Raw genomic sequence first — 13,021 nt, 5'->3', positions numbered from 1 at the left:
AGGATATTTTAGGACGGACTTTGTAATTTTGAACAGCAAACATATGGCGACCAAACCTTAGGTTGGTTACACACTCAGCGTTTTTTCCCGTTGTTAATAATTTACCGTCACCGTTCACAGAAATCGAAGTTTTATATATATACGTCGGTAAAACTTCCGTCGTCTTCGTAAGAGTCGGCGTAATTTCCTCAACAATCAAATTTACTTTAACCATTTTATTTAAACTATTTACTGTTCAAGCGTAATTTGAAATGAATAGAAAGCAAATTCTAGCTTTATTGTTATTCCATCGTCAAATGAAGAGGAAAAGAAAAAAATCAACTTATTTGGATACATTCAATTACTGAAAAAAGGGAGGAGTTTAGATCTTTTACACATTATTTGAAGATTTGAGACAAAAGAAATTGATATTGAGATTCTTCAATTATCTCCGAATATTAGTTTAATTTAGTTATATTAACGTCCCGTTGTAAAGCAACACTAGGGCAACTTAAGGGACGGACCTCGTAATTTTGAACCGCGGTCAGATTACGAGGACGACACCTGAGCTGGCACTCCCTCTCAGCACCACATCACACCAGCAGGAGGTCGTTTGGTCCTGACTGCTTTTAACTTGCAACAGACCCCTTTACACGACGGTACTTCGGTGGAATCGGGTCTTGAACCTGAAACCCTATGGCTCTCGAGTCGAGACCTTACCACCAGGCCATCGCGGCCCTATTTCCGAATATAGACGACTTTCTTTGATGGATTACATGAACGACTAAAAGATATCAACACAAAAATACCAAAATGGGGAATTACATTCAGCCCGTAGAAATGCTGGCAATATCTTTGGAAATCTGTAAGTTGGTGTATTAAATTGCATTGAGTCAAATATTTGCTTTACTTACATTATTTTCGTACACTGCTTTTATAATGTTTTGAAGTTTAAAAGTTTAACTGTTTATTGATGTAATCCCATAAAAAAATACAAATATGAACAAAAACTGGTTTGATATGAATGGTACTACTAATCGACTTATGGATTACTGATCTGGGATTAAAAAAAAAGGAGAAAATGGCTGCTCTGAAAATCACAGTTTGAGATAAATTTCAGTTTAGTTTAGTTATATCGACGTCCCGTTGTAAAGCAACACTAGGGCTATTTTGGGACGAACCTCTCAATTTTGAACCGAGGTCAGCCGACGAGGATGCCATCTGAGATGGTACCCCTCTCCAACATTCCACACCACGCCAGTGGGTGGACGTTTGACCCTCATGGATTTAACGTGCAACAGACACCCTTACACGACGATTCTTCGGTGGAATAGGGTCTCGACCCTGAAATCCTGTGCCTCACGAGCCGAGACCTTACCATCATGCTACTGGGGTCCTCTTACAAATTTTAGAGAAATATCATTTATATCATTATATTTTATCATTGTAATAAGTTGTTCTTTTAAATTGGTAGTTTGTTTTGATTGCGAGCTTTTCTAGAGAAGAAGGTGTTTATTTGAAATAATTGATTGAGAAAATATTATCCAGATATTCTAATTGCAATATTACAGGCTCAGTATGTGAATCTATTGGTAATGAGATATCTTCAGTAAAATAAATGTATTGAATAATAGACACATTTTACTAAATATACTGATTTGTTAATATATTTTCAGTATGTTTGATCTATTAACAGTGATTAATAATTCAGATACTAAATAAGGCTATTTATACGAGGAAATCCAATATGAATAAAAATGTAAATTCTCTCTCCTAAGAAAACTGCATATTCATTGTTCCTAATAACTTTTCTGTATATTTTATTATTTTGGTGTTAAAATTTATTGACTTAAGTCTTCCTTTCAAAGTATAAATCAGATTTTTTAGAAATATGTTCAATCTAGTTTGACAGCAGTTTCGAATTCGTTTATAACAAGTAATGTGAGGTGAATAGAGAAAATAACAAGTGACTATAAAAAAGAGGCAATAAAATAAAGGATATATTAATTTTTTTTAACAATATATCCCATAAAAATACCTATTATCCATTTTCTGAAATTCGCAATTGCTCAGGATAAATGTGACTTAAGTCATATATATTTATGCAATTGGTTTCCGGCATACAGATGCATTACATTTAGTCAGAAAAAGTTAAGGCAAACATCTGCTATAAGTATAATTATTTTATAATATCAAATAAAATTCATTTGGAACGAGTGAAAATTAGAATGAATGATTATATATAACGTATTTAGTAATTTGTCATATTTATTACGATTCTAAGAATCAAAAGAAATTCTGATGTTATTTGTTGCTTATTTTTATAACTGAAAGTTATCGACACGTTTTGTTAACTTTTTGAAATTAACTTTCAATATTTAATGGAAAATGAAACATATTTTCAGATTTTCAATATTGTATTTATAATTGATTTTTATATATTTTTTCATAAAATACTATTTTTGATTGTTTACTATATGTAACAAAATATATTAGAGGTAGATTATGAAGAGGTAATACTATTACTTCTTTATTTAATTAACCAGACAGAATTAGAGATGTTTAATATGATACCTAAATTGCAACAGAGTTAAAAATTTTTTTATATTCATTTGATTTTCTGATGAGTTACCTAATTTCCAACAATTGTGGGTGATATTTTTGTGAATCACATATTTAACTACCGTATTGAAAATACTTGCCAATTGGCAACAGTGCAGTTCTCATAGAAAATAAAATATCATATACAGGGCAAATGTACTTGTTGAATTTTTAAAAGTAATACTTGTTAATTATGATAATGATTTCTTTAATTAAATCAACCAGAATTTTCCAAGAATATGACTATGAAGGCTCAAAACTTTTCATACATATATAAAGTTCTTACAAATTAAATCAATAATATCAATTAAATGTCTATTGCAAGAGCAATCAAAATTGCTCTTGCAATAGACATTTATTATAATAGCGTCAGTAAAAGTGAAATGCAGCAAACGATCATACTCTTAAGAAATGTTTCAGAAATTGAATGTAATATTTTTTTAAATAACTAAAAATTGATATTTTATTATTTTCTAGTGAAAATTTAATGCTAACCATTTTAATTAATTCTTTGTAATTTCAAATAAAAAGAATATTAATTCACTCAATAAAAAATAAATCCAATAAAAAATTAAATAGTTACAATAAAAAAAGTATCTCGGTACTGACGAAGAAACATTTTTATCAATGCATGGCATCTTTATTATATCTCCATATACATAACTTAATCAAAATTACAAAAATCTACTGGTCCAGTTATTGTAATTATTGGCATGTAAATGTATTAGAATCGCATTTTAATCCATCGTCACATGCAATTTGTGCTGGTTCGTCTCCGAAGAGGAGTAGTGGTAAGCAACTTCCACCTTTTTCTGAAAAAAAGAAAAAAAATTCGTGTCAGTTATTTATAAAAATATTGAAACATTGCGGAAAAAATTCACAACTTCTTAATAATTTTATGACGTTTCCTGAGTATATTTTTATCGTTGTAATTCGAAATTAATTTTTACGAACATTTTGCTGCTTCTTTTCTTTATTTGAGAGTATTTTAATTTAACTTAATTAACTTTAACTCTTTGATTAAGTAACCAATCAAATTAATAAATGTACTAAATTAATTAATCTAATTACTTAATTAATTTGTATAATTAATTTATTTAATTAACTTAGCTAATTCCATTAATTCAAATTTTAAGAAGTCTCTTAAAAAGGCATATTTAAATTTAAAATTTAACTAAACATAAAGTAATTTAATTTAAGTAGATAAGTTAGTAAAATTAATTTACTTAATAACTCAGTCTTTTACTTAACTTACTTCGATAATTAATTAAATTACTTCATTTTTGATTTGAAGATTTTTTTAATTCTGGGATATTTTTGTAATTTTTTTCATTAATTTGAAAAGTGTTGATCACATAACCCATTTTTTTATGAAAATGAAAAAATTATAATGCAAAATAATTTTTTTATCAAATAGTTTTCTGGTCTTTATGTGACATTTTCTGCCACCACTCATCTTTGCTTCATTATTGGTTCTAAAACTATCAAAGAAATCATATAATTTTTTTTTATTATTTGTATTAAAGTTAATCTTTTTGAGAAAGTACTAAAAATTTAATAGTAAATGTAAATATAAAGTTTATTTTCATTATTCTGTTTTTTTTCTGATGATGAGGCAGAGAGGCTATCAAATCCAAATGCAGCAAAGATGCCTGGGAGAGAGGTAACTTTTATTGAAAATTTAAACGTTGAAAAATTTTCAGCTTCTGTTTTAAATTGCATATAATCGATACCATTCATGATATTAAGTATGATATGACAATTTTCATGCAAATTTCATTTTCAGTTTATGTAGTGAGGTAAAATATGTGTGTCTTTAATAAAAAATTATTTGCCTTTGAAGATAAGATAAAGATTGAAGAAATTATATACTTATGATATTAATGCATGCAGGGCAACATCCGCAAAATGTTCCATGTTCTTTGTACTTTTGATTGGAAGAACAACTCACAGCGTTGCACTTTACATTGTCACAGTAATTTTTAGGACATGCAAACTTGGCACTGACTACTGCTACACCAATCAGAAGAAGAAGAATGGTTTTATGCATTTTTTGATATTTGGTTGTATTCCTGAAAAAAAATTAAAGCATTCATTACAAATTAGATAATATTGCCTAAAGCAAAGAAATTTGTTATCTAAGATAGAAGATTAAAGCATCTTCAAAAATGCTTTACCAGCAAACAAAAATTGGTATTTTTTTTTTTTTCGTTTTAGTATTGCATTGCAGAGTTCTGGGGAAAACTAGAGAATTTCTTTTATTTTATAGCCGTCTTAAACAACCAGTTAGTTCAATTAGAATATTGTTGTGTTCCATTTCAATTAAATCTCTTATGCATAACGTGATGATTTTTATTCTCCCAATAAATTATTTTTAATCATCTTACTGTGAAAGACATTAAGACTCTATTATTTTAATAACTTTAAATTTTTCCGTTTATTTTGAGCATGAGCCCAAATCTTCATAACAGTGTCAAGATCATTATCATCATAATGCCATTAATAATTTAACTGCTGCATTAAAATTACTATCCACAATTTGCACGTTGTCTTTCGCTGTATTGTAACTTAACCTTCTTATTCATCATGTAAACTGTGCAAATTATAAATCAGACCCTTCTTCTTTAGACTTCAACAATAGGGGACAGCGATTTTAACTTCATGACAGCGATAAAAATATTATATAATCTTGTAATTTTTAAAATATAAAGGAAAAATTGTAATACAATTAAATTGATATCATTAAAAATGTAATTTTTTGTAATTGTAAATGGGACAGTAATATTTTGTCGCGATATTTAATGCCACAGCAAAAGAGTGTCAAAGTTCCGATTAATTTCAAATTCAGTAAAATTTTAAAACAAAGTACTCTGCTAAAAGATTAAGAATTGTATAAGCTTTCAGCTTATACAATCCAACTGCGTAAGCTGCAAGCTTATACAATCAGGTATTGCTTTCAGCATATCCGTTATAATATATAATATGACATTAAACTCAATAGCATTACATCATATTGAAGGAATTTGTTAAGATTTATAATGGCGCTTTTGTAATATCTAAATTCATTGAAATTTCATTTACTATTTCTTATGCAAAATTTGCACTTAATTCTAACAATGGAATGGCATGGAACTTTGCAATATTTGAACAAATCAAACAGAGTATTAACTAGACTGAATAATTGTTAAAAAGTTAAGGAATTGCAGCATTCCTCCATATTATACAAATAAAATTAAACAAAATAACATTATGTAATATTAAAGAGTTTTTTAAGATATTCCAAAAAATATTGAATGAAGTAAAGTAAAAAGGTAATATTGCATAACGACATCAAAGAAATAATAAATAAAAGAATTCTTAGGCTTTTCACTACATGAGAAAATAATTATTTAAATATATTTTTTTCAATATAATACATTTTTAAAACTGACCAAAGAAAATAAAATATTTTTTCCTAGTTTAATATAGATTCCTAACTCTATAGATATCATCTTGTGAAATTCACAATATCAAAGTTTCAAGATAATCTGTATGGAGTAAAGAAAAATTGTTTTAAATTTTTTAGTCCATTAAAAATTTGGCATATTAATTTTTTATTTAAATAACTATTTCCTACTTTGAAGTCTAGTGTATGGAAAATTTTGAAATTATTTTTTATCTAACTTCCCGATGAGGTATAGATTTGTTAATGGAAGTTTTTAATCGATTGAAAATTTGTATTGAATAAGCAAATAAATAGACAGTCAAGAAAGTGAATTAATCTTGCATTGTCATTCAGTTCTGGCCAATTTTGGAGGTTCCAAGTCTCTAGCCGAGGGAAAAATTTGTAAAGTTTTTAATCAATTCGAAAATTTTTAACAGATACAAGAAAATGAATTTATATAAACGTGTTCATAACAATATATTTTTTTTTGATATATGTAAAAAAATACAAATAGTTTAAATTTTTTTCAACAATAAAAAATATTGTAATGACAAATAAGATAAAATTTTGATTTTAAAATTAGAGAAGGCAAGAGATAAAATGGTGTTAAAAACTTCTAAATTTCGATTAAATTAATTCTAATAACAAAGATCGCTTCGAGTTGTCCATTCCTATTTCATCTAGAGAATTTTAATGTTTTTTACAAAGGCCTAACCTGCAAAGCAATAGCAGATGCGCACAGACAAACAGAAATTGCTTTTGTTACTAATAGAGATCAATTCATCTAGAGAATTTTAATGTTTTTTACAAAGACCTAACCTGCAAAGCAATAGCAGATGCACACAGACTTACAGAAATTGCTTTTGTTACTAATAGAGATCAATTCATCTAGAGAATTTTAATGTTTTTTACAAAGACCTAACCTGCAAAGCAATAGCAGATGCACACAGACAAACAGAAATTGCTTTTGTTACTAATAGAGATCAATTCATCTAGAGAATTTTAATGTTTTTTACAAAGACCTAACCTGCAAAGCAATAGCAGATGCACACAGATAAACAGAAATTGCTTTTGTTACTAAAAGAGATCAATTCATGTAGTAGAATTTTTTTCAAATTTTTTTTTCAAAATGATTATGTAGCTTGCTTTTCTGAAACCTGTTTTCACAAAATGCGTTTCTAAGAAAGTTAATCATATGAAAAACATAACTCAATAAGTTATTATTTATAACTGCACATTGCCTGAACATGTGTTTTTACTAGAGGAGTATCATATAAATGTCATCATATGAATTGATTTAAAGAATTTGATCAGGTATATTTAAATGCAGCTTTAATATTAAAAACTTAATATATAGGTTTCTGAATTCCACAAAATTTTGAAATTAATAATTCATTTCTTGTTGAATTACAAAGAGTTAAATGAATATGCTTGTATATGTACGATGGAATTATGAAATTTCTTTGGAATATATATTTCTTTGAAAGTGATTTTCCCCCCATTAAACATAGTTAAGAATTTTAATATTCCGAATACACTAATGATATGAGGAATTTTAGAGACATGAAATTCGCTTCTTTACAGCTTTGATCGATAAATGGATGTATTAAAAGTTTTTCTTATGAAAGGAATCACATTTTGGATAAATTTAACAAAACTTTAAACTTGAGACAAATTTTCGACAAACATTTTTTTTTTTTGTTCTATCCTTCCATTTACAGTCCAATTTAATTATTAATGATTGCAATGAAACTAAGCAATTTGACTGCAATTGTGTTCTTTTCAACTTTTTAGAATTTTAACATCACATGGCTTGTGAAGGGATTAGTTTTATACTAAAAATGTCCAAAAAAATACTTTAACATGAATTTTCAGTTTATCTTTGATCAAATGGTTTCAGAATTTGATAGAGATTTTTAAAATTTAGTGTCAAGATGAAATGACAATTTTAATTTTCAGATTAATAGTGTTTGAGTTAAAATACAGATGATTAAACAAAACATAAAATCATCAATTTTTTGAGTATTTGATTTATAACTTAGTATGGACTAAGTATTTAAGGTATAAATAAAACTATAAGAGATTTCACGCATCCGATTTACTGATTTTTTTTGTTTGATCGTATTCAAATGCTGAGAGACCAGTAGATGTACTTCTAACGAAATTAATCCAAAACTTGATATGCCAACAGTTCGATTTAATTAAACCTCAGATTTTATCTGTTTAGATCGTTGTAAATTATAATTATCAAATTTTTTTTTTCGAATTAAGGGAGGTGTAAAACGCGGAGATTTAAACGCGGAGATTAAAAGAAATTAAATACTTATAGAATATAATTTAAAGTTTTAATGTAATTTAGAAGAATACACCTATTGATTCTTATTAATCATAACTTCAGCTCACTAACTTTTAAATGCCTTGAATCCCAAGAAGTTTTATTTTATTAAACTTGTTTAGATGAAATGCTTATATTTAAATCTTTTCTGGTATCAGAGCGCTGATTATAAGACATGTATAAAGGGATATTACATGCATTCATATAACATTTATACTTTATAAAATATAGAATTAATGCTGTGTAGTAAGATATCTGATTCATTCAGAGTTGATTAAATGTGGTTGTATAAGATCAGAAACTTACATAAAGCAATTAAATGCATTTATCATAGATATTTTAGAATGCCATAAGTTATCAAAAGCAAATATAAACATGATAATCGAACACTTGCATTAATTTCATTTACATACTTAAAATAAACTATTAATAAGAAGTAACGATATAAATGGAAAAAAAATTAAATTCATTAAATTGATTTTTTTTTTATTATTCTTCACGCAGGCAATAGCAATGACTAATAATTTAGAAATTGAAAAAAAATGCATATTTAAAATTTTTTTAACGCATTTTTTTTGTAATAGAACATTGAATAGAAAAAAAAAACGTACTTACTTAAAGAATAAATTTATCCGAATGGCCAAATTCAATGATAGTTTTCAGCCTTTAAATAATAATTTTTAAATGACGTATTAACTACTATTGAATCATCTGTTACTTCCTATTGTATTTATTTCAAGTAAATTACAACTTTTATTGCTGTTTATAAATATCGTAAATGAAACCTTTTTTTTACAAATGTCTTCATATGATTATTAATATTTGACAGTTTAGATTAATTTTCCATGAAAGCTTTTTCGCTAGATGATTTTTAAAATAATGACATGCTTATTTTCAATCAAAATTATTGCTTATATATCAGCAGAAAATAAATAGAATTTTCTATATTTGGTATATTTTCTTTCGATTTGTGGAATGAGTTAGTGTAAAGTAAATTGAAGAACATATATATTTATATATATATATATCGATGTTTAGAAACTCTTCCGAATAACTGGTTTGTAGCAGCTGACAAAATATTTTTTAACAAACATGTATATCTTTGATATTTATTTTCCTCTGTTTTCATTTCTTCGGATAAAAGTTAGTTTCAAATATATAACAATTACTATCGTAGACTATTTCAGCTAAAATTCAATCTCACGTAAACAATAGGAAATAACATTTAAAAATTATTATTTTCTATGACCTATAAAAAAGCAACGATTTATAAATGTTTAGACCTCTTACTTATTTACTTTTGCGAGTTCATCGTTATGATATTTCAAAATATTGCTATATGCAGGTTTATAATACATGTTTACTATCTTCAAATAACTAGTGTTTTTAGAACATTTTTTGATGCAGATTACTGAAAAAATAGTTAAAAGAACTTCGTCACTTAAAATGTTATAACAAATCACACATCTAATACGTATAAATTTTGTATAATTGAAAGCAATTTAATACTTCATGTATCAATTTATTAAATATTTTATTGCTTTCAAGTAATGCTTTTTATAAACTCTATCTTAGGAAAAAATAATTACTCTTTATTTGGAATTTTTCCTTGAACTAGAAAATTGTTTGTTGACCAAACTTTTAAAGCCTAAGAATTCAAATTAAAACTAGATCATCGGCCTGGTAGTATACTCCTACCGTCCTCTTCCAGTTCCCTACCTAAATTTTTTTCTACGCCTCCATCGATAACTTATAAACCGAGTGGTTTATAAATTTTTCTTATATAATTTGGTATATATAACACAAATGGATAATTTCTAGTGACTAATAGGCGATATCGATTTTGCACCATTAGTGATGTCACATGAAATTTTCGATTCTCTCTGAGAATGAGATAGGCTTGATGGAAAAGAGCTAAGAAAAAAATAATGCTAAAAAAAGAAGATATTGAAACCTAGAGTTAAAAATATTCAAGAGGAAAATTTGAATATTTCTATGGTTTTACTTGCACTACCTTATATAAAACTGAACTTTATGAAGCAGGTTTAATGGTTTTGTCGAATGAAGGAGTACGGTTTAAATACTTTCATGGAAAATATCCCAAAATTCGTCTGTGGACTGTACGGTGAAGAATACAATAACGAATAAGTTCATAACGAATAAAGGCGGCTGATTCTCCACGGAAGTAGGAATTTTCATTAGAAAAACATAAATGAAACATGCACAAAAAAAACGGCAATAAACAGCAGTGCACAAGTAGCAAATCCGTAATAAACAACCAAAACAGCATAAATCGTTCTGAGCTAAATTGCAAGCGAAATTTTGCTCGATTATAGAATGTTTCTCAACCCGTCTACTACTTTCACTTACTCAATACTGACTGCAGCTTCAGCTCTGTCTCTCAGTTTTTGTGTAGTTTCCGATATATGGCATGGAAGCTTCGAAAACAAATCACATAATTTAATACTTAACGGTGCTATCCCCAAAATTCTTGTAGTTTTTGGAATCTAAGCTGTCATTATTGTCGCCAAATGTTTCGTAAATACCCAGAGTTACTGACTTAATATTCATTCAGGATCCGTTAGACCTATCTTACTGCCCAGAGAAGCATAATACAAATATATACTAATGTATTTTAAACAGTTTCCGCAATTTTCAAAAGCAAAAAAAAAAAAAAAAAAAATGAGTAACTGACATCAAGAAAATATTTGCTTTAAACTTTAAAAGAACATTTTGCAACATATAAAGATCTGCAACCTTTTTTCATGAACTCGTTTAATATTTAAATTATAGCAGAAATACATAAATGTAAAATTCTTCATATAATTTGCGATAAAGTGGAATAGAATATGTCAGAACTTTTCGAATTGTTTTTCTCTCAAAATATGAAATCCTTTTGAGAAAGAAGCTTTATATAGTAGAAAGAATTAACTTCATATTTGAAATAAAGCACTGAAAAAATTACTCAAAACAAAAACCAATTTTTAAACAATTGGTATTTCTTGTAAACTTATGTAAAAGCTGCACTCTCATAACGAGTATAACGAGCAGTATAACGAGATTCTGTAAAATTAGCGGCTGATTTTCCAGCTCAGAGATATGGAAAAATTTGATGAAAAATAAGAAGAAGTGGAGTTCTTGGAGATATAACACAATTATAAAAATTAGATTTGCACTCATGTAATAATAATGAACTTGAACTTCTTCCTGCTTTTATTTATTGGTATATCTATAAAACCATGTAATAAAGGAACGAAACGCTGATTTTTGGATTCACGTCTGTCTCCTATCAAAATAGATTTATCTAATGATATTCGTTTACAATTATCGTGATGACTAAACAAAATTAGCAGCAATTAACATTCTTTAATTAATTTAGACATTTTTCAAGAAGTATTTTTTAAAGATTTAAGAATTTTAGTAATGGGATGGCCCAAATTTCACTTTTTATATAAATGTGGTGTTATGAATTTAAATTTCGCCCAAATTGTACCTTTTATATAAATGTGGTGTTATGAATTTAAATTACACAAACAATATTATAGAAAAAGAAGGTATTTTTATTGTTCTTCAAGAGGAACGTGTAATTAAATAGTCGTTTTTCTGTTTAATCATCATTTAAGCAATTGCACAAATCTCGTTTTTAAAGTATGGCAAAACCTAAGGTGGATATGTATATACACTGACCACTTTTCAATACCATCTGAATTTCAATCCCTGGCACAATGAAAACAAAAATTCTTTCTTCAAAATACTGTAAATATTGGATTGTCTCTGCTAATATTGTATTTTAGGTGCTTCAAATATTTCTCATATATTCAGATTCTCCTATTTCATGCTTTGGATTAATTTTTCCATATCGATCTGAAAGGAATTAATATTTCCGATACAATTATTTAAGTTATTACACGAAATAATTATTTAAGTTATTTATATTGAAAATTCACATTTATTTATTTGCCATATGAAGCATCGAACCTTATTAATTCATACATCAATGTGATAAATTGAGATAAAAGCTAATCAGTTCTCCATATCAAAAAATATTGTTAATCAGGATTAACGGACTAAAGATTTATCCATTTAGTTGTTGAAGTGTACTTCAGAAAAGAAAGAAATGAAAATTCGCAAACGGGAAATTTTGTACTGATTAAAGAAATTTTGCTGTACTACTTTGAATATAGTCCATGATCTATAATTTCTCATCCAATACCGATAATCATCTTATAATAGCTGAAAATGTTTACAAAACAATAACCATGAAAGTTATAATCAAATAAATTGTAGGGTCAATTAATATGTCGTAAAATAATAGTTTCATAGCAATTTTTTAAATCGAAATTTTTCATTTTAGATTTCATGGGGGGGATTTTCCTTTTAATTTGATTCTTTAAGCTCAGATATATATTTTTATACTAGTAATATAGTTGAAATCTGAAAAAAATATAGTGATTATGTTTCGATATTGATCCGTTGATATATGTTTTATCAATTCATTCTACTCATATCTGAATTAGAGAGATGCGATGCCCTATAATAAAAAATAATTGAATGTAGTTTTCCACTAATAAATAATAGTTTCATGTATTTGTTTATCTTCACTGGAAGTATGAATTCTTTTTAATTCAACACAAAAAAATTAAAAAGAAAATTAAGTCTGATGATACTTGAAGGACCTGGCA

General features: G+C 27.1%; 1 long non-coding RNA gene across 1 annotated transcript; it reads right to left on the bottom strand.

The window, feature by feature from the left end:
* Positions 1-3,186: 3,186 nt before the first annotated feature.
* On the bottom strand, positions 3,187-9,171 carry LOC129964040 (uncharacterized). Its single transcript, XR_008784052.1, has 3 exons — positions 8,955-9,171; positions 4,453-4,652; positions 3,187-3,392 (listed from the first exon to the last, which is right to left on the bottom strand). It is a non-coding gene; the product is annotated as an uncharacterized LOC129964040 (long non-coding RNA).
* Positions 9,172-13,021: the final 3,850 nt, after the last annotated feature.

The sequence above is a fragment of the Argiope bruennichi genome, chromosome 3 (assembly GCF_947563725.1).
Source record: "Argiope bruennichi chromosome 3, qqArgBrue1.1, whole genome shotgun sequence".
In the NCBI taxonomy this organism is placed as follows: Eukaryota; Metazoa; Arthropoda; class Arachnida; order Araneae; family Araneidae; genus Argiope; species Argiope bruennichi.
This window is presented reverse-complemented; position numbering and strand designations above follow the sequence as displayed.